The sequence below is a fragment of the Galeopterus variegatus genome, unplaced genomic scaffold (genome assembly GCF_000696425.1).
Source record: "Galeopterus variegatus unplaced genomic scaffold, G_variegatus-3.0.2 Scaffold1305, whole genome shotgun sequence".
Taxonomy (NCBI): Eukaryota; Metazoa; Chordata; class Mammalia; order Dermoptera; family Cynocephalidae; genus Galeopterus; species Galeopterus variegatus.
In genome coordinates this window covers 370466-375473 of record NW_007727416.1, presented here as the reverse complement: position 1 = coordinate 375473, position 5008 = coordinate 370466, and positions in this window count along the sequence as shown.

Sequence of the window (5008 nt, the reverse complement as noted above, 5' to 3'; positions counted from 1 at the left end):
TAAATCTTTCATGGTCACATGAAAAGAATGCATACTTTTTATAATGGGGTACAAAGTTGTGTATAGTCAGAGATTATATTAGTAATATATATCCTTGCTTTTGTCTATTTATCTGTTAAATTCTGAAAAAGTTTTATTAAACTCTCCCATTATAATTGTGGATGTGCAATTCTAACCAAGGTCTTGTATTGATAGGTGTTTTTTGCTTTTTTGTACTCAGTGTTATTATACGGTGCATAGAAGTTTATTAAGATTATTATTTTGTGGATATAGTATATTTTATATTTACATACTATTCCTCTTTTTCACACTTAGTGCTTTGGCCTTGATTTTTCTATACCTGGTATGAATATACTCACTCTTGCTTTCTTTTTTGCTTGTGTGCAGGTAAACATGTACTTTTAGGAGATATAAAATGTGTGGTAAATAAGACCCTTAAATAGTTTTTAAAAAGCAAACAGATTAGATTACATAATCAAATGAATACTTCCTTTGTAGAACCCCTATTACAGTTACCTGGGAAGATGATACACTTACATTCTAACACTGTTGCCACTGTTTTTATGAAATTATTTTCAGCATAAGCTTTTTTTTTTTTTTTTTTAATAGAAGATGACCGGTAAGGGGATCTCAACCCTCAGCATAAGCTTTTGAACTACATAAGTTTTTTTTTTTTTTTTTTTTTTTTTTAATAGAAGATGACCGGTAAGGGGATCTCAACCCTCAGCATAAGCTTTTGAACTACATAAGGATATTGGTTTTATTTACATTGATAGTGTTATTTTAAATCTCAAATAACATAGCTCTGCTCAGTAATTTTTATTTGCCATACCTTGCTCTGGCTCTAATAACTTTGGGTTATTTTCAAAAATCAAATCTTCCCTTAAAGAATGAAGATTTGTTACTATGAGAATTTTTAAAAAATGGTTAGGATGCTGAAGCAAATCTCAAAAACATGTTATAATTTTTTAAAAGTCTAGTTTTCACCAAGGTGACTACTTGGAAAGTAATACTTATTTAAATTATCAAGTTAAGGAGAAACAAAAAATCTCATTACTTCGTCTTATCTCTCATTTCTTCCATCAAAAAATGTGAATATTGCTGCATTTGTGAATATTCTAAAGTACACATAAATAATACTGGAAGTTACCTTTTCTCCCTATTACCATGTTATGGGTTTGAAAACCCCAGATTTGCTTGAGGGATAACTTAACTGAGAATCTAATGCAATTAAATATGGATTTGATGTATTTCAACGGACTATGAGGAGGGAATATATTTAATCCTGAGGTGGGTCGAAGGCAACAGTAAGAAAATCCAGAATGATAGGATCAAATCCTAATGAGCTGGCTGTATTTTAGGAGAAAGCACAGAACATGGAATTAAACGACCTGGATTTGAGCCTAAGCTACCTTATTTCGAGGCAAATCATAGAACCTTATAGATCCTTTCAAACTTTCAGATTTCCAATATTAAATAATATCCTCATCTTAACTGTTGCACAGGATTGTTGGGAGGACAAATGAAAAACATGCCTAGCTGCTTTTGTAAGCTGTGAGACTGTATGGAATTTGAGGCATCATTACAGTAATTACCTAAGTCATCATCATATAAGTAGAGGGATGCAGGAGAGAGTGCTAAAGGAAGTAATGTTAAAGGTAATAAAAAATAAAGTTGTCAGAAGTAGATTCCCTACTACATAGAAAGGTGAATAAAATAATTTTGCAAATAAAAACTTTTGTTTTTCACTTAAAACAACCCTATAAGGTGAGTATTATTTTCATCTTAAAAATGAAGAAATTGAAGCTAAGTGAGGTTAAGAGACGTGCTGAAGGCCACACAGGGATAATGTAGTAAAAACCAGGTTTCAATCCCTGTATGGGCCAGCAAAAAACAAAAACAAACAAACCCAAAACATGTTACACACCAGTTATTTTAATTCCAAATCCACTGTACTTTTTTTTTTTGTCACATTAACATTATACTTCCCATTCACAACATAAATTTAAACCTTAGAGGATATCCATACATTATACTGAATTATAATAAATTAACTACTTGAAATGTATATCACAGATATTTCTGAAAGGCCTAACATGCAGGCAGTATTGAGTACCAGAGACAGAGGAAATCCTACCAAGAGGTTAAAACGATAGGAAAACCAAGAGAAAGGGTGACTGGAAGCTGAGAGAGAAGAATGCTGTGAAAATGGTTAACACCATTGAATACTGCAGAGGAAATAGAAAACGGCTGAAGAGTATGTGATAGATTTGCCAACTAGGTCAGAGGTGGCTCTGGCAAAAAATATTTTAATATAGCAAGGACAAATGTCAGATTACCCTTGATTAAGGGATGAATGGGAGATGAAGAGACTGGTTGGTTATGAATGGATGATTAAAAAAAAAAAATGGCCTGGGAAGAGAAGAAAGAAGTTAGGACAAAAGAAGGAAACCAATGGTCAGGGTTTTCTTTTTTTTTTTTTCTTTTTGTCTTTTTTTACTGACCGGTAACGGGATCGCAACCCTCAGTGTCGCGCCTGTACCAGGGACCGGCAACGGGATCGCAACCCTCAGTGTTGCGCCCGCACCGCGCTCAGCCAGTGAGCGAGAACCGGTCTCCACATGGGATCCGAACCCTCGGCGGGAGCGCTGCCGCACTCCCAAGCAGTGCACTCTCCAGTGCGCCACCGGGCCGGCCCAAGGGTTTTCTTTTCTTAAAAATATTGATCAATTCCATTGTATTAAAATTGACCATGTTGAATTTTTTTTGTTTTTGTTTTTTGGTGGCTGGCTGGTAAGAGGCTCTGAACCTGTGACTGTGGTGTTATAAAGCTGCACTCTAACCAACTGAGCTAACCAGCCAGCCTGGTTCTCTTTTTAAAATGAAATTTTATTTATATAAGTAAAGCAGGCATACATTCTTCTTGTAAAATCTGAAACATTACAGATAAAGCTAAAAATCCCCTTCAATCACTACTTTCAGTCCCCATCCTGTTAGTAATTTAATGTTTTTCCTTCCAGTCCTTCTGTATGCATTTATATATATCCTTGTAGGAAATATATTTTAATTATCTTTTTTATATAAAAGGTTCCGTATTCTACATATTTATCTACATCTTGCATTTTTCATTCAACAATAGATACTAGAGAATGATCATACATATACTCACAGATGAACCTCTCTATGAACATTTAGGTATTTCCAATTTTACTATTATCCACAATGCCTCAAATGAACATTGTTATGCATGCTCTTTAAGCACAAAAGCGTTTTTCCAAGATTGATACCAAAAGTGGCAGTGCTGTGTCACAGGGTATGGATATTTAAAAATTTTATATATATTGCCAAATTGCCCTCCAAGTAGCTATATCAGTTAATTCTCCCACTGACAGTGTTTCAGTTTCCGGAATTTCGTTTTAAATAACATTTTTTGGTTTTGATTACAAAAGGTTCACAGTAAAAGGGAATGGATACCTTAAGCATTATTTAAATGTGAGACTTTACATATTTATATACTTAGAGGAGAGTCAGAAGACAGAAGATATTAAATAGAGATTAACTAGATTCTTAAGGAAATGTTAGGGGATGAAGTTCAGAGAATAAGTGAAAGGATTAGTCCTAGATGTTTTCTTTTTATGGATGTGTAAAGTAGAAGGCAAGATGGAAGGGTTGGGTTGGAGGGACTGAAGAATGTGAACAAATTTTAAGATAGGTTATATAGGGAAGAGAAAGTGGGACAGTGTTTCTGCAAGCATGTTCTAGGAACACTAACTCTACAAAATGACTAGGGGAAAAAGTGTTCTGTGGTCAAAAAATTTGGTAAATGCTGCATATTATATCCTGCTTTTAGAGTTACATGTCAACATATTAAAGGCTCTGAAAAAGACTTGCAGTAAATAAAGCAGTTTAACTCTGTTTCTCAAACTTTTCCAATAATAGAGCCCTCTTTTTCTATGAGTATAATACCAATTAGTACACACTGAACCAGTCTTCTATGAATTATACTTTGGAAAGCAATGGGCTGAAGAAAATTTGAAGAAACACCCAACAATGACTGTCCAGCTTATCTTTACAAAATTAACTTATTTGAAAACAAAACAAAAAATAAAGAGAACAATTTAATGAATAACATGTAACCGCTCCTCAGAATTAAAAGGTTAGGATTAAATTACGATAAATTTTAATGCTTATTTTTCTATTATAGAAGTATACGTTCATGAAACAAATTTGGCAAATAGAAGAAAAAAAGGAAAAATCTACTGTCATCTTATCACCTTACTAAAATTATTGTTAATGTTTTGGGGCATTTCCTTTAATGTCTATATCTATTAGTTTTTTTTTACATCATTAAAATAGCACACACAATCTTTTATGTTACATACTTACGATTTTTATCATAAACATTTGTTGTAAGTTTTTTTGGCTATCATTTTTAACAGCTGTATAATATTCCAAGTGGATAGTCTACTATTTCACCATTCTCCTAGCTTTTAGAATTTAGGTTATTCAAAATTTTTTCTTTTTTGTCTCTTATAAGTAATATTGCAATGAGTACAGTGGAGTATAAAATTCATTATAGTTATTTATTTTATTTTTATTTTTTGTCCTTTTTTGTGAAGGACCGCACCATGCTCAGCCAGTGAGTGCACTGGGGCCATCCCTATATAGGATCCGAACCTGCGGCTGCTGCGCTCCCAGCGCCACACTCTCCCGAGCGCTCCACAGGGTCGGCCCTATAGTTATTTTCTTAGTAGTTATTTGCCACATACAATAGTAATAGTTCAAAGGCAATGCACATTTTTAAAGGCTTTTGAAAAAACAATGCCAACTTTCTTTTGGGGGAGGGGGAGACTATACCATCAGCGGATGTATCAAAGTGCCTATTTGCCCCTTTCCCCCAGTTTAATTCAGATTCAAAAACTTAACATTTATGGGCCGGCCCGGTGGCGCACTGCTATAGTGCGCCGCTTGGGAAGTGCGGCGGCGCTCCCGCCGAGGGTTCGGATCC